The sequence below is a fragment of the Staurois parvus genome, unplaced genomic scaffold (genome assembly GCF_062004578.1).
Source record: "Staurois parvus isolate SC_StPar_1 unplaced genomic scaffold, SC_StPar_1.0 ptg000066l, whole genome shotgun sequence".
Classification (NCBI taxonomy): Eukaryota; Metazoa; Chordata; class Amphibia; order Anura; family Ranidae; genus Staurois; species Staurois parvus.
The window spans coordinates 194,266-215,695 of NW_028317862.1; the positions used below are offsets into that span (position 1 = coordinate 194,266).

The 21,430-nt window shown below is 45.0% G+C and overlaps 1 pseudogene across 1 annotated transcript; it reads left to right on the forward strand.

Moving 5' to 3' along the window:
• The first annotated feature begins 2,661 nt into the window (after positions 1 to 2,661).
• Positions 2,662 to 7,188, forward strand: LOC149469581 (eEF1A lysine and N-terminal methyltransferase-like; annotated as a pseudogene). Its single transcript, XR_016311545.1, has 3 exons — positions 2,662 to 2,770; positions 5,716 to 5,815; positions 6,054 to 7,188. The product of XR_016311545.1 is annotated as an eEF1A lysine and N-terminal methyltransferase-like (transcript).
• Positions 7,189 to 21,430: the final 14,242 nt, after the last annotated feature.

Below are 21,430 nucleotides of genomic sequence, written 5' to 3' on the forward strand. Positions count from 1 at the left end.
TCCTCTACAATAGAGTCTGGCTGCAGAATGGAGCTCCATTTTTAATAGGAAACACATGACTTCCACTCCCCTTTTTTTTGCTAGTGAACTTTAATGCAACAAACAAGCAGAGGCTGTAGAGTGGAGCTCCAGTCGACAGGAAACATGTGACCTCCACTCCAAATGTTTTAAAGTTCATTAACAAAAACAAATGGAGGTCACATGTTTCCTGTCGAGTGGAGCTCCAGTCTTCAGCCAGCTTTTCCAATGAAAAACCTTTTCTGGGAAGAATGTGGCCAATGAGGAGGTGGACAGCTGTGACCCGGAAGTGTTGGCTGTGTGCTCCATGCGGTGACTGAGGCAGTGATGGTGGGCAGATGAATCTGTTACTGAAGAGCAGTAAGGAGTTCTCCTCCAGCGAGTACTGGCAGCAGTTCTTCCAGCGCAGGGGGGAGCGGGCCTTCGAGTGGTATGGCGGATACTTGGAGCTGTGTGGTGTGCTGCACAAATACATTCAACCGAAACACAAGGTGTGTACATGGACTGCTGGCTGCCTTCCCTTCTCTCACTCCCTCCTGTGAGCTCTGCATTAGGGCTCCAGCACAGAACCCTGTGTTCAGTTTCCTATGGATCTGAATGCAGTAACACTCCAAGGCCTGGCCTCCCTCACATAGTGTTCAAGGCTCCATTCACCCTTGTGCGACTTGGGGAAAAAATAAACTTGACAAAAGTCACATGACAAGTTGCAACCCATGTATTTCAATGGAAGCTGTTCAAATGCATGCAACCAAAGTTGCAGCGACTTTAAAAAGGTTCCTGTGCTACTCATGTGACTTTCATGCGACTGGAGTGATATAGACTGCAATGTAAACTCTCAAAAGTTGCATGAAAGTCGCATCTTAACCATTTGATTTACCTCTTTTCCTGACCGGGCCATTTTTTTGCGATACAGAGCTGTTACTTTAACTGACAATTGCGCGGTTATGCAATGCTGTACCCAAATTAAATTTGCGTCTTTTTTTCTCCACAAACAGAGCTTTCTTTTGATGGTATTTGATTGCCTGTGCGGTTTTTATTTTTTGCGTTTATAAACAAAAAAAGATTGACAATTTTGAAAAAAAAAAAACTACACTTTTGACTTTTTGCTATTAAACATGTCCAGTAAATCAAATTTCTACATCAATTTAGGCCAAAAGGTATTCTGCTCCGCCCCCAGTGTCAGAATGCCCACCGCAGTCCCGCTATAAGTCGCTGATCGCCGTCATTACTAGTACAAATGAAAATTCCAGTATATATACCGCCATTTGTAGATGCTATAAACCAGTTAATTTACATGTATTTGTACCAGAATACATTTTGGCCTAAATATATGATGAAATTTGATTTTTTTTTTAATTTTTTATAGCAAAAAGTGAAAAATATTTTTTTTTATTTTCAAAATTGTCTGCATTTTTTTGCTTATAGTGCAAAAAAAAAAAAAAAAAAAAAAAAAAAAAAAAAAACGTACAGGCGATCAAATACCACTGAAAGAAAACCCTATTTGTGGAGGGAAAAAGGACATAAATTTCAATTGGGTGCAGTGTTGCATGACCGCGCAATTGTCAGTTGAAGTAACACAGAGCCAAAAATGTCCTGGTCAGAAAGGGGGGGGGGGGGGAATCCTTAGGTGAGTAAGTGGTGTGTGAGCCTGAGTGTGATGGAGCCATGTCCCAGACCTGCACTACTACAGGAATAAAGAGGCTGCAAGGTCATCCTGCAATCATCTGCTTCTTCCCATGTTTATCTATTGCTGCTTCTACAGATCAGGGGGCTGGCTGTGCACACAGGAGATCGATCCTATGAAAGACCTGTACATACACATGACATTCTGTCCCATCACCCGATGATTGCAGACCACAGCTCCGCCTACAACCAATTACCTCACCGATCATTCATATATATACTAATATAAAAGATACACTGTACTCGCCCCCTGCTCCGCAATCTCCTCCTTCATTCGCTCAGAGATGAAATGATCACCGCCCACATGTTGCTGGCTCCACCTGCTTGCACAGGCTTCGCAATCCATTGGTCCGTTGGTCTGCCACTCAGCAACGCCGAATCGATGTTGATCCCAGGAGAGCCAGCTGCAGACTGAGCAGTGGTGTTGGGGTTGCTAAGCAACACTCGTGTCTCCTCCCACTTCCTGCCCTCCCTCAGACTCCTCCCACTTCCGGTTCCCAGTCTCCTCCCACGGCCTTTCCTTTGGCTCCTCCCACTTCCGGCCCCCAGTCTCCTCTACAATAGAGTCTGGCTGCAGAATGGAGCTCCATTTTTAATAGGAAACACATGACTTCCACTCCCCTTTTTTTTGCTAGTGAACTTTAATGCAACAAACAAGCAGAGGCTGTAGAGTGGAGCTCCAGTCGACAGGAAACATGTGACCTCCACTCCAAATGTTTTAACGTTCATTAACAAAAACAAATGGTGGAATGGAGGTCACATGTTTTCTGTCGAAAGTGGAGCTCCAGTCTTCAGCCAGCTTTTCCAATGAAAAACCTTTTGTGGAAGAATGTGGCCAATGAGGAGCTGGACAGCTGTGACCCGGAAGTGTTGGCTGTGTGCTCCATGCGGTGACTGAGGCAGTGATGGTGGGAAGATGAATCTGTTACCGAAGAGCAGTAAGGAGTTCTCCTCCAGCGAGTACTGGCAGCAGTTCTTCCAGCGCAGGGGGGAGCGGGCCTTCGAGTGGTATGGCGGATACTTGGAGCTGTGTGGTGTGCTGCACAAATACATTCAACCGAAACACAAGGTGTGTACATGGACTGCTGGCTGCCTTCCCTTCTCTCACTCCCTCCTGTGAGCTCTGCATTAGGGCTCCAGCACAGAACCCTGTGTTCAGTTTCCTATGGATCTGAATGCAGTAACACTCCAAGGCCTGGCCTCCTTCACATAGTGTTCAAGGCTCCATTCACCCTTGTGCGACCTGGGGAAAAAATAAACTTGACAAAAGTCACATGACAAGTTGCAACCCATGTATTTCAATGGAAGCTGTTCAAATCCATGCAACCAAAGTTGCAGCGACTTTAAAAAGGTTCCTGTGCTACTCATGTGACTTTCATGTGACTGGAGTGATATAGACTGCAATGTAAACTCTCAAAAGTTACATGAAAGTCGCATCTTAACCATTTGATTTACCCCCCTTCCTGACCGGGCCATTTTTTTGCGATACAGAGCTGTTACTTTAACTGACAATTGCGCGGTCGTGCAATGCTGTACCCAAATTAAATTTGCGTCTTTTTTTCTCCACAAACAGAGCTTTCTTTTGATGGTATTTGATTGCCTGTGCGGTTTTTATTTTTTGCGTTTATAAACAAAAAAAGATTGACAATTTTGAAAAAAAAAAACTACACTTTTGACTTTTTGCTATTAAACATGTCCAGTAAATAATCAAATCTCTACATCAATTTAGGCCAAAAGGTATTCTGCTCCATGTCTTTGCTAAAAAAAAAAATCCCAATACATAAACGAATTGACTTGCGTGAAAGTTATAGCATTTACAAATGGCAGTAGATATGCTTTTTTCTTTTTTTTTAACTAGTAATGGCGATCAGCAACTTATAGCAGGAATGCGGCGGGCATTCAGACACTGGGGGAGAACTGACTTTGTGTCACTGACATCCCCAGTGACACCAATACAGTGATCAGTGCTAATAAAAAAGCACTGATGCTGTACTAATGGCACTGGGCAGGATAGGGTTAACATGTGGGGCGATCAAAGGGTTAACTGTGTGCTGCTTTACTGTGTGTGTGTGCTTTACACTGTAAGCACACTGCTTTGTATGGCTCTGCTATGCAAAGCCATACAAAGCAGTGTGCAGGAGCTGACAGGGAAGAGATCTGTGAACGCCAGGTGCTCACAGGGAATCACGGGCTGGGACCCAGTGATTGACAGCTGAGCCCGTGAATGGCAGAGTGGGTAGGGCGCGCACGCCCCCTACCCAGAACTGCAAAATCATGTATATATATGAGATTTTTCGCACCTGTGCCTCCCTGTAGCAGTATTTCTGCTATACGGTGGTGCGGAAGAGGTTAATGTTATCAATGCAACAGTAAAGCCAAAGTCGCACCCATCCAAAGTTACATCAAAGTCACAATGGAAATCGCACGACTTTGGAGTTACATAAGTGTGAATGAAATCTGTGCCTTTTGCAGGGCTGTGTTTACCAGCACAGTGATGGACAGGTGTTCCGGGCATCCCGTTGTCGGCTGTCCCATAGCAGTTAATTGGGATGCAGCGGTTGCACGGACACAGCTGCTGCTGCCATTATGACATCTATGTGGATGCTTCTATCCAAACACAACCTAGGGTTCATTTGGGACTCTGCGCCCCCACCAACAGGAATGTCACATTGGGAGCAGCAGCTGTGCCCGTGCATTTATTGCATCCCAGTTAACAGCTATGGGACAGCCGACAGAGAGATGCCCTAAACGCCTGTCCATCCCTGTGCCGGTAACCATGGGCCTGCACGGATTAAAATGCCCAGTGTGAATGAGGCCGATGGACCCATACGCACTGGGTCCATCAGCTGCAGCCACCGGGATTGTGTGTAAAACTGACAAGCGAACTCCTGTCTATTAGGTGGAAGCATTTTGGGCGGCTGCACTACTGCTTAATTGCTTTCATATACCCCTGGTATCGGTGCCGCTGTCATGTATTCCGGACTCTGGACTGGCATAGCGGGTGCCTCCGGGCTAATGGGGAGAGAGGCCCTGCTCCCTGTCCCTGGTTGAGTCATTCACTAGGCAGCTGTACAAGTGCGGAATGATCTCAGCCTTCAGTGATTCTAAGGCTGGGTTCACACTGATGCAGTGCGGAATTCGCAGCGAATTTTGCACTGCATCAGAATCGCACCCCGTTCTTGTGAACCGCTGCAGGTGTGTATGTTAAGTTAATAACACCCCGAAATCGGTCCGCAACACGCGGTGCGATGTGCAGAATCGGATCACATAGGTGTGAATACCCATGCGATCCGATTCTAGTGCGGAACAAAAAAAAATTGCGGACCATTTGCACTTCGGACCAGGTTTTTCTGCAGGATCTTTCTGCCAGCACCATCTGGTGTACATTTCATTTTGTTAGGCATATGTGCATATACCCTTAAGAAACTTCACTCTTTCAGTCAACATTGACTATGTTTAATCCTTATGCTGCTAGCAATAGATAGGAAAGTATATTGCATTTACCTGTTTTAAACTTTTTTTTTTTTTTATATACATTTCTTCAGTTACACCCTAGATTCTGTGCCTAGGCAAATGATGTCCTACATCCCAGGAATCTTTAGGGGGGAGGAGGGGCTTTCTTGGCTAAGCAAACACCCTGTTTGCATGCCTGAGCTAAGAGCAGATGGATTACAGGAAGTAAATGCTACAGGAATCATCTGCCCTTACTCAAGATGGCCACAGCTAAAAATGCTTGGGCTGTTTTTCAAAGTGATTTCTCAGCAAAATAAAAAATTAGACATGGATGGATGGGGGAGTTTGCTTTGAATATTAAAAATGAATTAAATAGTGTTTTTGATTTGTGTTGCTCAGATGCAGTGTAGTTAATTTTTAAGGACTTATGCACATGGATGCACCTGGGAGCCACATTTGTTCGCTTTCAGTCACAACCTGTACAAGTCAATGACAGGCTCTAATTTTTACGTTCTAAAACCAATAAAAAAAACTTATCTCCCTAATCACTATCTTCTCTAGAATGTACACTGAGCTGCACATGCACATTCTCCGTACCCCTAAGTGACATCTGAAGTCCTGCATCCAGAAGAATCAGAGAAGATGATTCCAGTGTCAGGAGGTTAGTATTTGTGGACTTCAGTTCTGCTTTAACCCTCCTCTACTTTATCCAAAGTTTTATCTTTAAATATACTTTCACTAGAGCGCTTTACCGAGCTTTAATAAGTGTTGTAAGAATTAATTATGGGAAAAAGGAAAGATCCTTTCACCACCTACTCTACACTGCATTCATTCAATGATAGAAGGTGGTGACAGGTCCAGGTTTTACATAACTGGTTTGTACATCTTGTTTCTTGCAGGTGCTAGTGGTGGGCTGTGGCAAAGTGAAAGGCTATATGATGCTGGATGCCAGAATCTGACCAATATTGTTTTGAGTGAAGTGGTCATTCGCCAAATGAACGAGCAAAATGCCAAACGAAGACCTCTGATGACATATCAGTTGATGGATGCCACACAGACTACATTTTCTGATTCTCACTTTCAGGCTGTGTTGGATAAGGGGACATTGGATGCCATACTCCCTGATACAGAAGAAAGAACTCTGGAAACTGCTACAAAGTTGCTGGTTGAAATTGGTTGTGTCTTGCAATATGGCGGACGATATGTTTTATGTATCTTTGGCTCAAGGCCACGTCTTGGACAAACTAGTAAATCAGTTCTACCAAGGTGGATGGATGGTTCGAGTTCATCAAGTATCAGAAGCAGCAGCAATGAGTCTGGCAGTCAGTTTCCTTTACTAGTATTTTTATTTGTGATGCGACTGATGCCAGGGTTTCCACAAGTCTTGGAAATTATGGCTAAGGAGGGCGCCAAGCCGCTGCGTTGTTCAAGCCCTGATGAACTAATGGCAGCAGTGAAAGAACAACAGCAATATGCACTAATCCGTAACCGCCTGAACCAAAATCAGAGTTCTCAGGAAGTGTCATTAGACTTGTGTGATGGAGATTCTGGAAGAATTTGTTACACCTTTTATGTGGTAGATAGTCTTACTGTAGGACTATCTCATGCCAATTATTTTGCAATATTTATAAGTAAGCTGGGCTTTCTTTTTTTTTTTCTTCTTCTTATGTCCTAATATTCTTTCTGTAATATTCTGCACTTAATGTAATATGAATAAGTCAAAGTCCGAACACCACTTTAAAGGGGACTATAATTAGCTACTCTTCTAAAGGATTTCCCATTTTAAATTTAAAGGAATTCACATACAATACAAATTCAGATGTTATATGTATGTATATATGTATGTGTCTCTATCTATATATATTCCCTTCTAGATTGTAAGCTCGAAAGAGCAGGGCCCTCGATCCCCTCATGTTTTGCATTGTATTGGTATTGTTCTGTCACATGTTCTGTCCCCCTTTGTAATGTACAGCGCTGAGTGAACTATTGGTGCTTTATAAATACTGTATAATAATAATATCTTCTTTTTTTTTCCCTTTAATTTTCTATTTTTTCCATTTTTCTTCTTTTCTCTTCTGTCAGCATCTTACTAACACTCAAATCCTGGTAGCAGTGGTGCTTAATTAAAGTAGAACTCTAGGTTTAATTTAATTTTAAATATTTTTTGGGGCCAAGCTGGTCCAAACAAACCATTTCCATTACTAAAACATACACCTGCTGTATAAACTGTATGTTACTTCAGCTGCGTGCAGCATACAGTGTTGTGTTCCAGGCAGTCAGCTAGAGACTTTCTGTCCCATTTCCAGGACAAAAACAAGTTAGCCTGAGCTTTGCTCAACCAGTCATAGAAGGCCTTGTATTAATTCTAAAAATGCAAAGCTTCATGTGAATGGCTGAGCAATGCTCATCCTAGCTGGATATTGTTCCAGGAATAGAGCAGGAAGTCCATTACTGCTGCTAGAACACAGCGCTCTCATTGCCATCTTTAACGCAAGGCAAACTGGCAGCTGCCCCGGGCCCAATCGTTGTGGGGCCCAAAAGCAGCTGCCCCTTGAGCCCTTTGTCTTGAAGGATCCCGGTGGCAGCAGGAGCAGGGGGAAGGCGAGCATCGAGGGCAGCTAGGATTGAGAGCCTATGAGCAGGAAGACTTCCCCTGACACTGAGCAGCAGCGGGTGCAGCATCCCCAACGGCGGTGCCTCCCAGAGCATGGAAACCTCTCGGCTCACAGCTCCGACAACTAGGGGACAAGCTGACCAGGGGCCCAGAGGACAAGGATGGGCTGGAGTGCAGATAGCCAGAGGCCACAGAGCAGGGGAACGAGCAGATCACCCAGAATCAGAATGGCCGCAGCCTGCTGCTGTCAGGTACAGAGCATCACACATACCTACTGGCAGACGGACTGGGACAGGGAGGCACGGGAGGAACTGAAGACAGGGCTAGGGTCTCTCTCTCTCACACCTCTCACCCCACCCCCTTTCTCCCCCTCACCTCTCTCTCATACCCCTCTACCCCCATTCTCCCCCCTTCCCAACTCCCCTTTCTCCCACCACCTCTCTCCTCCCCCCCCCCTCCTCATTGAATTTTGCTCTCCACCTGCCCTGGGCCATACAATAAGTAGCAGCTAGACTCAAAATAAGTTTACTACACCAGATCAGGCAGTGATTGTGATTGGTTGCCAGAGGTTACAGCATATCCTTACTGATTAGTTGCTAGAGGATACAGCACATAATTTCTGCTTGCTGATTGGTTGCTAGAGGTTACTGCACATCATTACCGCTCACCCATTGGTTGCTGGGGGGGTAGCTTGTGATCAGTGGCAATGGTGGTGGTGGGTGCAAACGGGATGAGTGACAACTTCAGACTCCACTTAGAGCAGAACTAAAGTCTATATTTAAAATGCAAGCAGTAGACCTTTTACCGCAGATGATACACACAATGGGGGTTAATTAATAAAGCTGCAAAATCTGGTGCAACTCTGCATAGAAACCAATCAGCTTCCAGGTTTTATTGCCAAAGTTTCATTGAACAAGCTGTTATAAGATGCTTGGCTGCCATGCACAGCTGTACCAGATTCTGAGGGCTCTAGTTTTAGTAAATCTACCCCACTGTCTCTGCTGCAACAAAATAAAAATGTAGACCAAGGATTTCCTGGTCACCATTATGCATTAAAGGTTTAATTTCACTTAAAATAGTTTGTTGGGCCAAGCTGGCCCAAACGCACTATTTCCATTACCGATGCATGCGCCTGCTGGCAGTGCTGTATTAACTGTATGCAGCATTAACTGCATACAGTATACAGCACTCAGGGCCATCTTTAACCGTTAGCCGCCCGGCCAATGGCCGTTTGGCGGCTTGAAAAGCGCTGCAGCTTTCCGGGTGCACGCCATTTGGCGTGCTCCCGCACATGCGCGGTTTGCGCGGTTGCAGAGCGACGCAGCAGTGCAATCTGTCACCGCCCGTGCACCTCGGACACGGCCGATGACAGATCCGAGTACCGGCTCCCGTTGCTGGTACCATGTGACCTGCTGTGACCAATCACAGCAGGTCACATGACAGTTGTATACAATGGATGGCTTCATTCATGATGCCATCCATTGTATACTAGTGCCCAGCTGTGAATGGTCACAGCTAATCACATGCACATGTCATGTGATTAGCTGTGACCAAATCACAGCTAAGCACAAAAAAAAAAAAAAAGCTGAATGAATCGATTTCATTCAGGTAAATGCTTGCTTATAGCAAAGTAATTCTTTGCTATAAGCAAATTGTGTAAAAAAAAAAAAAAATACTGATCACTTCCCCAAAGTAGTACAGTGTTACTATGGTAACATTGTACTATTTTGGTCATAGTAAAATATGAAAAAAAATCTTAAAAAAAATAAAAAAAAATGTAATAAAAAAGTAAATATAATAAAAAAAAATTAAAAAAAAAAAATATATTTTTTTTTCATACTGTCACCAGTCAGTGTCGCTGTTCACCGCCATGCCAGTTATATGATGACGCTGTACTGCACTGGTGACAGTATGTAAAAAAAAAAATAGTGAAAATAATTTTTTTAATTTTTTCATTTTCCGAAAAATTATGACAAAAAAATACAACTTCAAAAAACTCGCCATGCCTCTTATGAAGTACGTCGGACTGTCTACTCTGCAAAAAGGGGTCATTTGGGGGATATCTGTACTGTTCTGACATTCTTGGACCTCAAGATATTAGATTGGCTGTCAGTACTTCAGGATTGATCAATATTCAGATCTATACCATAGTTTGTAAACTCTATAACTTTCCTACAAACTAAAAAATACATCCTAATTTGGGTTATTTTCACCAAAGACATGTAGCAGAATACATCTCGGCCTAAATTTATGAAGAACAATTATTTATTTGTAAACTTTTATAACAGAAACAAAAATGTGTTTTTTTTTCAAAATTTTTGGTCTTTTTTTGTTAATTTAGCAAAAAATAAAAACCCCAGCGGTGATTAAATACCACCAAAAGAAAGCTCTAGTTGTGTGAAGAAAATGATAAAATTTTAGTTTGGGTACAACGTTGTATGACCGCGCAATTGTCATTCAAAGTGTGAGAGCGCTGAAACCTGAAAACTGGCCTGGGCAGGAAGGTGTAAAATTGCACGGTATTGAAATGGTTAATAATGATTCCCGGAACAACTGGTCAAGAAAATATATCCCTCTCTACCTCCACTAATGAAAGCCCTTCAGTTTCACTAATTCTGGATACCCAGGATTACCCCAAATGGGGGAAATGTCTAGAAACCCACTGATGCTTAGAGTAGTCTTAAAGCATCCCATACTGGAGAGCCAACTCCAAGTGGGAGAGTGCCGGAAGAACTGGGTTGGTTAATACAATCAGCCTAGCCACTGAGTCTGAGTGATTTAAGAGCCCTTATCCAGTTAGTTGCTGAAGCTGTGCCACTAGGTAATACATTCTAGGATGTGGGACGGGTAGCCATATTGTAAGGCCGACAGACTGATTCTGGCCTGTTGTTTCTTCCATATTAGATCTAAAAATTGGGAGTCTATTCAGGGGAACCACAACTTTGCTATCCATATAGGGGAGTTGTGAAAAACATATAGGCGCTGCGGTGACCAAATCATTTTGATCAGGTTTACCTGCCCTACCACTGATAGGGGAAGCTTACGCCAGGCCTTACATTTCGTTTTGTGCTTATCTAGTAGCGGAGCCAGATTTAGTTGTAGGTACTGATTAGGATCAGGGGAGACATATTTAAAGGACGTAGTGACCGGTATCTGTGAGGTACAAGCTGGTAGGGGCAAATTTAGTGTCTCCAGGGGCATAAGGGCAGATTTATTCCAATTAATGATGAAACCGGAGTATTTCCCAAATCAAGTGATAAGATCCATGAGTGCCTTCAACGAGTTGGCTGTGTCACCTAAATGTAATAGGGTGGTATAGGCATAGAGGGATATCTTTTCCTCTGTGTTTCCTCTGTGGACAGAGTTGCAGATCATAATGGCCAGAGGCTCTATTGCCAAGGCAAGAGCAGGGGGGAGAGGGGTCACCCACCCCTGCCAAGTGCCCCTTGGAAAGTTTGTTATTTATGTGAAGTCTGTCTAGTTAATACAATTGATGCCCAAGCCAGACCTAGAGAGTACTTCCCAAAGATAGGGCCATTCTACACTGTCAAACGCGAGAATGGACCTCCTTCCCCCAGGCTGATCCTCATGAATCCGTGTACCAATGACCTTAGCCTGGTCACCAAGACTCGAGCTAAGAGTTTAATGTTTCTATTCAATAAAGAAATGGGGCAGTACGAGTATGACAAAAGCTTCTTTCCAAGGTTTCGGGAGTAAAATAATTATAGCTTCCTGCATAGAATTCGGCAGTTCTTTTTTTGTAATTTTCATTTTTTTTTTAATTCTATAACTTTGATTGAACTAATATCTTATAATCTTGTTATTAAAGTTGTCACTTAGGCAGTTCCTGTTAAAGGGAGACAACGCCCTGTCCCCCCCTGAATGGTTTTCCTGCATTTTCACTCTGGCACATTTGCTTTCAGTAAGCTTTGTAAAAACTTACTGAAGCACATGGTGCACAAATGCTTGTACTGGGCAGTGACATACCCACACAATCATAGTACTTTAGCAAACTAAAGCAGCTGTAATCCCTAACTGGATGACATAGTAACCAGGCAACTTTTTTAATTTTTAGGAAGTATTTGTGGGCTAGAAAACACACAGGTCAAACTTGGATTTAACTTCTATGTGAGGTGAACATATTTTCTTTACTGTAGCTCTTATTACATCCAGGGTGATCTTTGTCAGTCACATTCTTGAAACTTGCAGTTTAAGAAGTTACTGCTAATAAGACCCACTATTGCAAAAACCAGGTGTATAGGAAAAATATAGTGGCAAGGTCACCCACCCCCAAAACACTAATAAAATCATACAAGGATGAAAATAAGTTACATTGGGAAGTTGAATATCTATTTTATATTTTTTTGTTACTGCAGTTACTTTTGGATTCCTGTTTTCCAGTTCCCCAGGGAAGAGAAACAGAGTGGCTGTTTGGTTCTGAACCTGGATGGAGACAATTGGCTAGAAGCGTTGGGTTCAGTCGTCTGATAATCGTGGCCTTGCATAGGGATCAGCACTTTGAAAGCATGGATTGTATTCAGTCAGAGCTGTCTGCTAAAGTTCTAGAACTAGCTCTGTCAGGATTGGCAGATAACCAGCAGGTAAAATTGTGTGCTGCCACCACTGTAGCCCACTGAGTTTGGAATCTTAAGGCTAATTATCTCTAAAACATAAATGCTGGTCTCTAGGTTATTTAGAAATACCTGTCCTTGCTTTCTCAAAGAAATACTGAATTACTGTGGCGAAAATATTATGTTTAAGGTGGCACACTGAGTCAAAGTAATTCTTCTCTGTCCAGTCTTTACTCTACTCTGAAAAATGCAAATGCTCTAGTGGATATAGTGCCATTATAGGGCAGATAGGCAAAAGATGTAGAAGAGCTACAGGTGCAGGTCTGGTTACAGACCTGGACAATGCAATACAGACCCACCTTGTAAAGATTCATCCCAATCACACCCCCCCTCCATTAGTACAGATCCCCAGTAACCACCAGTACAGACATCCCAGTACACCTCCCGAAATATAGACAACCCGCAGTAAAGACATCTTGGTGCGGACCCTTCCCAGTAAGGACTCCCTCAGTGCAGTCACCCTCAGTACAGATCCCCATAACAGATTCCCCATTGCAGAAAAGCAAAGTGGAGCCCCCTTCAGTTTAAACCTTCCCAGTGCAGATTCACCCTGTACAGTCCACATCACTACAGACCCCTCCTGAGTACAGACCCTTCCATAGACACACCCAGTACAGAACCCCTGAACTAATGACCCACCCACAAAACAAAACGCTTAGTACACAAACCATTATTGCACACACATTTGCTGTGTTGCTGATGCTCTGGTCAAAAAGGTTCTGCTGTCTGTCCTCCGTAGAGGGGTATACCTTCTTCCCCGTTTTACAGTCGAGACAGCGCACACAGACGGGACAGCAGTGCAGAGTTCATACTCTTCCAGTCCCCTAGAAGGATCGGCCTCAAGCGGAGATCTGCCTAGGTGAAAGATCAGCCGCGAAGGATGCAACCTCTAGGGGGTGCTGAAACAGTATAGAAACTCATGTATGACTTTCACATCAAAGATCAAAAATGCATGCTATTTTTGAAACACCGTGCTCTGCAAAGTATGGTAGTGTGCTTCAATGCAGTTAACTATGGACATGCCCCTATGCAGACATTCCAAGGATAGACACTCTCAGTACAGAATCGCCTTGTACAGGTCACCCCCCAACTACAGACACCTCCAATGGAAAAGACCCCCCAGTAACCACCAGTACAAACACCCCTCAGCACAGACACCCCAGTACACCCCCAGAAGTATTGACACTCCTCAGTGAAGACATCCGAGAGCAGACCCCCTTCAGTAAAGACTACAAATTCTGAATCAATCCTCTGCCCACTGCTTTACACCCTTTTTTAGCAAAATTTTCACAACAGGGATTTTTAGTTCACATGTATATCAATACATGTTTAAGGTGGCCAACTGCGTTAAAATAATCCTTCTCTGGCCAGGATCTACTCTACTCTGAAAAATGCAAATGCTCTAGTGGATATAGTGCCATTTTAGGGCAGATAGGCAAAAGATGAAGAAAAGCTACAGGTGCAGGTCTGGTTACAGACCTGGACAATGCAATACAGACCCACCTTGTAAAGATTCATCCCAATCACACCCCCCCTCCATTAGTACAGATCCCCAGTAACCACCAGTACAGACACCCCAGTACACCTCCTGAAAAAAGACAACCCTCAGTAAAGACATCTTGTGCGGACCCTCCCCAGTAAGGACTCTCGCAGTGCAGTCCCCCTCAGTACAGATCCCCAGTACAGATTCCCCATTGCAGAAAAACCAAGTGGAGTCCCCCTCAGTTTAAACCTTCCCAATGCAGATTCACCCTGTACAGTCCACATCAGTACAGACCCCTCCTGAGTACAGACCCTTCCATAGACACACGCAGTACAGAACCCCTGAACTAATGACCCACCCACAAAACACAACCCTCAGTACACAAACCATTATTGCACACACATTTGCTGTGTTGCTGATGCTCTGGTCAAAAAGATTCTGCTGTCTGTCCTCCATAGAGGGGTATACCTTCTTCCCCGTTTTACAGTCGAGACGGCGCACACAGACGGGACAGCAGTGCAGAGTTCATACTCTTCCAGTCCCCTAGAAGGATCGGCCTCAAGCGGAGATCTGCCTAGGTGAAAGATCAGCCGCGAAGGATGCAACCTCTAGGGGGTGCTGAAACAGTATAGAAACTCATGTATGACTTTCACATCAAAGATCAAAAATGCATGCTATTTTTGAAACACCGTGCTCTGCAAAGTATGGTAGTGTGCTTCAATGCAGTTAACTATGGACATGACCCTATGCAGACATTCCAAGGATAGACACTCTCAGTACAGAATCGCCTTGTACAGGTCACCCCCCAACTACAGACGCCTCCAATGGAAAAGACCCCCCAGTAACCACCAGTACAAACACCCCTCAGCACAGACACCCCAGTACACCCCCAGAAGTAATGACACTCCTCAGTGTAGACATCCGAGAGCAGACCCCCTTCAGTAAAGACTACAAATTCTGAATCAGTCCTCTGCCCACTGCTTTACACCCTTTTTTAGCAAAATTTCCACAACAGGGATTTTTAGTTCACATGTATTTCAATACATGTTTAAGGTGGCCAACTGCGTCAAAATTAAACTTCTCTGGCCAGGCTCTACTCTACTCTGAAAAATGCAAATGCTCTAGTGGATATAGTGCCATTATAGGGCAGATAGGCAAAAGATGAAGAAAAGCTACAGGTGCAGGTCTGGTTACAGACCTGAACAATGCAATACAGACCCACCTTGTAAAGATTCATCCCAATCACACCCCCCCTCCATTAGTACAGATCCCCAGTAACCACCAGTACAGACATCCCAGTACACCTCACGAAATATTGACAACCCGCAGTAAAGACATCTTGGTGCGGACCCTTCCCAGTAAGGACTCCCTCAGTGCAGTCACCCTCAGTACAGATCCCCATAACAGATTCCCCATTGCAGAAAAGCAAAGTGGAGCCCCCTTCAGTTTAAACCTTCCCAGTGCAGATTCACCCTGTACAGTCCACATCACTACAGACCCCTCCTGAGTACAGACCCTTCCATAGACACACTCAGTACAGAACCCCTGCACTAATGACCCACCCAGAAAACACAACCCTCAGTACACAAACCATCATTGCACACACATTTGCTGTGTTGCTGATGCTCTGGTCAAAAAGATTCTGCTGTCTGTCCTCCGTAGAGGGGTATACCTTCTTCCCCGTTTTACAGTCGAGACGGCGCACACAGACGGGACAGCAGTGCAGAGTTCATACTCTTCCAGTCCCCTAGAAGGATCGGCCTCAAGCGGAGATCTGCCTAGGTGAAAGATCAGCCGCGAAGGATGCAACCTCTAGGGGGTGCTGAAACAGTATAGAAACTCATGTATGACTTTCACATCAAAGATCAAAAATGCATGCTATTTTTGAAACACCGTGCTCTGCAAAGTATGGTAGTGTGCTTCAATGCAGTTAACTATGGACATGACCCTATGCAGACATTCCAAGGATAGACACTCTCAGTACAGAATCGCCTTGTACAGGTCACCCCCCAACTACAGACGCCTCCAATGGAAAAGACCCCCCAGTAACCACCAGTACAAACACCCCTCAGCACAGACACCCCAGTATACCCCCAGAAGTAATGACACTCCTCAGTATAGACATCCGAGAGCAGGCCCCCTTCAGTAAAGACTACAAATTCTGAATCAATCCTCTGCCCACTGCTTTACACTCTTTTTTAGCAAAATTTCCACAACAGGGATTTTTAGTTCACATGTATTTCAATACATGTTTAAGGTGGCCAACTGCGTCAAAATAATCCTTCTCTGGCCAGGATCTACTCTACTATGAAAAATGCAAATGCTCTAGTGGATATAGTGCCATTTTAGGGCAGATAGGCAAAAGATGAAGAACAGCTACAGGTGCAGGTCTGGTTACAGACCTGGACAATGCAATACAGACGCACCTTGTAAAGATTCATCCCAATCACACCCCCCCTCCATTAGTACAGATCCCCAGTAACCACTAGTACAGACACCCCAGTACACCTCCTGAAAAAAGACAACCCTCAGTAAAGACATCTTGTGCGGACCCTCCCCAGTAAGGACTCCCGCAGTGCAGTCCCCCTCAGTACAGATCCCCAGTACAGATTCCCCATTGCAGAAAAACCAAGTGGAGTCCCCCTCAGTTTAAACCTTCCCAATGCAGATTCACCCTGTACAGTCCACATAAGTACAGACCCCTCCTGAGTACAGACCCTTCCATAGACACACCCAGTACAGAACCCCTGAACTAATGACCCACCCACAAAACAAAACGCTTAGTACACAAACCATTATTGCACACACATTTGCTGTGTTGCTGATGCTCTGGTCAAAAAGGTTCTGCTGTCTGTCCTCCGTAGAGGGGTATACCTTCTTCCCCGTTTTACAGTCGAGACGGCGCACACAGACGGGACAGCAGTGCAGAGTTCATACTCTTCCAGTCCCCTAGAAGGATCGGCCTCAAGCGGAGATCTGCCTAGGTGAAAGATCAGCCGCGAAGGATGCAACCTCTAGGGGGTGCTGAAACAGTATAGAAACTCATGTATGACTTTCACATCAAAGATCAAAAATGCATGCTATTTTTGAAACACCGTGCTCTGCAAAGTATGGTAGTGTGCTTCAATGCAGTTAACTATGGACATGACCCTATGCAGACATTCCAAGGATAGACACTCTCAGTACAGAATCGCCTTGTACAGGTCACCCCCCAACTACAGACGCCTCCAATGGAAAAGACCCCCCAGTAACCACCAGTACAAACACCCCTCAGCACAGACACCCCAGTATACCCCCAGAAGTAATGACACTCCTCAGTGTAGACATCCGAGAGCAGGCCCCCTTCAGTAAAGACTACAAATTCTGAATCAATCCTCTGCCCACTGCTTTACACTCTTTTTTAGCAAAATTTCCACAACAGGGATTTTTAGTTCACATGTATTTCAATACATGTTTAAGGTGGCCAACTGCGTCAAAATAATCCTTCTCTGGCCAGGATCTACTCTACTATGAAAAATGCAAATGCTCTAGTGGATATAGTGCCATTTTAGGGCAGATAGGCAAAAGATGAAGAACAGCTACAGGTGCAGGTCTGGTTACAGACCTGGACAATGCAATACAGACGCACCTTGTAAAGATTCATCCCAATCACACCCCCCCCTCCATTAGTACAGATCCCCAGTAACCACTAGTACAGACACCCCAGTACACCTCCTGAAAAAAGACAACCCTCAGTAAAGACATCTTGTGCAGACCCTCCCCAGTAAGGACTCCCGCAGTGCAGTCCCCCTCAGTACAGATCCCCAGTACAGATTCCCCATTGCAGAAAAACCAAGTGGAGTCCCCCTCAGTTTAAACCTTCCCAATGCAGATTCACCCTGTACAGTCCACATAAGTACAGACCCCTCCTGAGTACAGACCCTTCCATAGACACACCCAGTACAGAACCCCTGAACTAATGACCCACCCACAAAACAAAACGCTTAGTACACAAACCATTATTGCACACACATTTGCTGTGTTGCTGATGCTCTGGTCAAAAAGGTTCTGCTGTATGTCCTCCGTAGAGGGGTATACCTTCTTCCCCGTTTTACAGTCGAGACAGCGCACACAGACGGGACAGCAGTGCAGAGTTCATACTCTTCCAGTCCCCTAGAAGGATCGGCCTCAAGCGGAGATCTGCCTAGGTGAAAGATCAGCCGCGAAGGATGCAACCTCTAGGGGGTGCTGAAACAGTATAGAAACTCATGTATGACTTTCACATCAAAGATCAAAAATGCATGCTATTTTTGAAACACCGTGCTCTGCAAAGTATGTTAGTGTGCTTCAATGCAGTTAACTATGGACATGACCCTATGCAGACATTCCAAGGATAGACACTCTCAGTACAGAATCGCCTTGTACAGGTCACCCCCCAACTACAGACGCCTCCAATGGAAAAGACCCCCCAGTAACCACCAGTACAAACACCCCTCAGCACAGACACCCCAGTATACCCCCAGAAGTAATGACACTCCTCAGTGTAGACATCCGAGAGCAGACCCCCTTCAGTAAAGACTACAAATTCTGAATCAATCCTCTGCCCACTGCTTGACACACTTTTTAGCAAAATTTTCATAACAGGGATTTTTAGTTCACATGTATTTCAATACATGTTTAAGGTGGCCAACTGCGTCAAAATAATCCTTCTCTGGCCAGGCTCTACTCTACTCTGAAAAATGCAAATGCTCTAGTGGATATAGTGCCATTATAGGGCAGATAGGCAAAAGATGAAGAAAAGCTACAGGTGCAGGTCTGGTTACAGACCTGGACAATGCAATACAGACCCACCTTGTAAAGATTCATCCCAATCACACCCCCCCTCCATTAGTACAGATCCCCAGTAACCACCAGTACAGACATCCCAGTACACCTCCCGAAATATAGACAACCCGCAGTAAAGACATCTTGGTGCGGACCCTTCCCAGTAAGGACTCCCTCAGTGCAGTCACCCTCAGTACAGATCCCCATAACAGATTCCCCATTGCAGAAAAGCAAAGTGGAGCCCCCTTCAGTTTAAACCTTCCCAGTGCAGATTCACCCAGTACAGTCCACAGCAGTACAGACCCCTCCTGAGTACAGACCCTTCCATAAACACACCCAGTACAGAACCCCTGAACTAATGACCCACCCACAAAACACAACCCTCAGTACACAAACCATTATTGCACACACATTTGCTGTGTTGCTGATGCTCTGGTCAAAAAGATTCTGCTGTCTGTCCTCCGTAGAGGGGTATACCTTCTTCCCCGTTTTACAGTCGAGACGGCGCACACAGACGGGACAGCAGTGCAGAGTTCATACTCTTCCAGTCCCCTAGAAGGATCGGCCTCAAGCGGAGATCTGCCTAGGTGAAAGATCAGCCACGAAGGATGCAACCTCTAGGGGGTGCTGAAACAGTATAGAAACTCATGTATGACTTTCACATCAAAGATCAAAAATGCATGCTATTTTTGAAACACCGTGCTCTGCAAAGTATGGTAGTGTGCTTCAATGCAGTTAACTATGGACATGACCCTATGCAGACATTCCAAGGATAGACACTCTCAGTACAGAATCGCCTTGTACAGGTCACCCCCCAACTACAGACGCCTCCAATGGAAAAGACCCCCCAGTAACCACCAGTACAAACACCCCTCAGCACAGACACCCCAGTACACCCCCAGAAGTAATGACACTCCTCAGTGTAGACATCCGAGAGCAGACCCCCTTCAGTAAAGACTACAAATTCTGAATCAATCCTCTGCCCACTGCTTTACACCCTTTTTTAGCAAAATTTCCACAACAGGGATTTTTAGTTCACATGTATTTCAATACATGTTTAAGGTGGCCAACTGCGTCAAAATTATCCTTCTCTGGCCAGGCTCTACTCTACTCTGAAAAATGCAAATGCTCTAGTGGATATAGTGCCATTATAGGGCAGATAGGCAAAAGATGAAGAAAAGCTACAGGTGCAGGTCTGGTTACAGACCTGGACAATGCAATACAGACCCACCTTGTAAAGATTCATCCCAATCACACCCCCCCTCCATTAGTACAGATCCCCAGTAACCACCAGTACAGACATCCCAGTACACCTCACGAAATATTGGCAAACCGCAGTAAAGACATCTTGGTGCGGACCCTTCCCAGTAAGGACTCCCTCAGTGCAGTCACCCTCAGTACAGATCCCCATAACAGATTCCCCATTGCAGAAAAGCAAAGTGGAGCCCCCTTCAGTTTAAACCTTCCCAGTGCAGATTCACCCAGTACAGTCCACAGCAGTACAGACCCCTCCTGAGTACAGACCCTTCCATAAACACACCCAGTACAGAACCCCTGAACTAATGACCCACCCACAAAACACAACCCTCAGTACACAAACCATTATTGCACACACATTTGCTGTGTTGCTGATGCTCTGGTCAAAAAGATTCTGCTGTCTGTCCTCCGTAGAGGGGTATACCTTCTTCCCCGTTTTACAGTCGAGACGGCGCACACAGACGGGACAGCAGTGCAGAGTTCATACTCTTCCAGTCCCCTAGAAGGATCGGCCTCAAGCGGAGATCTGCCTAGGTGAAAGATCAGCCACGAAGGATGCAACCTCTAGGGGGTGCTGAAACAGTATAGAAACTCATGTATGACTTTCACATCAAAGATCAAAAATGCATGCTATTTTTGAAACACCGTGCTCTGCAAAGTATGGTAGTGTGCTTCAATGCAGTTAACTATGGACATGACCCTATGCAGACATTCCAAGGATAGACACTCTCAGTACAGAATCGCCTTGTACAGGTCACCCCCCAACTACAGACGCCTCCAATGGAAAAGACCCCCCAGTAACCACCAGTACAAACACCCCTCAGCACAGACACCCCAGTACACCCCCAGAAGTAATGACACTCCTCAGTGTAGACATCCGAGAGCAGACCCCCTTCAGTAAAGACTACAAATTCTGAATCAATCCTCTGCCCACTGCTTTACACCCTTTTTTAGCAAAATTTCCACAACAGGGATTTTTAGTTCACATGTATTTCAATACATGTTTAAGGTGGCCAACTGCGTCAAAATTATCCTTCTCTGGCCAGGCTCTACTCTACTCTGAAAAATGCAAATGCTCTAGTGGATATAGTGCCATTATAGGGCAGATAGGCAAAAGATGAAGAAAAGCTACAGGTGCAGGTCTGGTTACAGACCTGGACAATGCAATACAGACCCACCTTGTAAAGATTCATCCCAATCACACCCCCCCTCCATTAGTACAGATCCCCAGTAACCACTAGTACAGACACCCCAGTACACCTCCTGAAAAAAGACAACCCTCAGTAAAGACATCTTGTGCGGACCCTCCCCAGTAAGGACTCCCGCAGTGCAGTCCCCCTCAGTACAGATCCCCAGTACAGATTCCCCAGTACAGATTCCCCATTGCAGAAAAGCAAAGTGGAGCCCCCTTCAGTTTAAACCTTCCCAGTGCAGATTCACCCTGTACAGTCCACATCAGTACAGACCCCTCCTGAGTACAGACCCTTC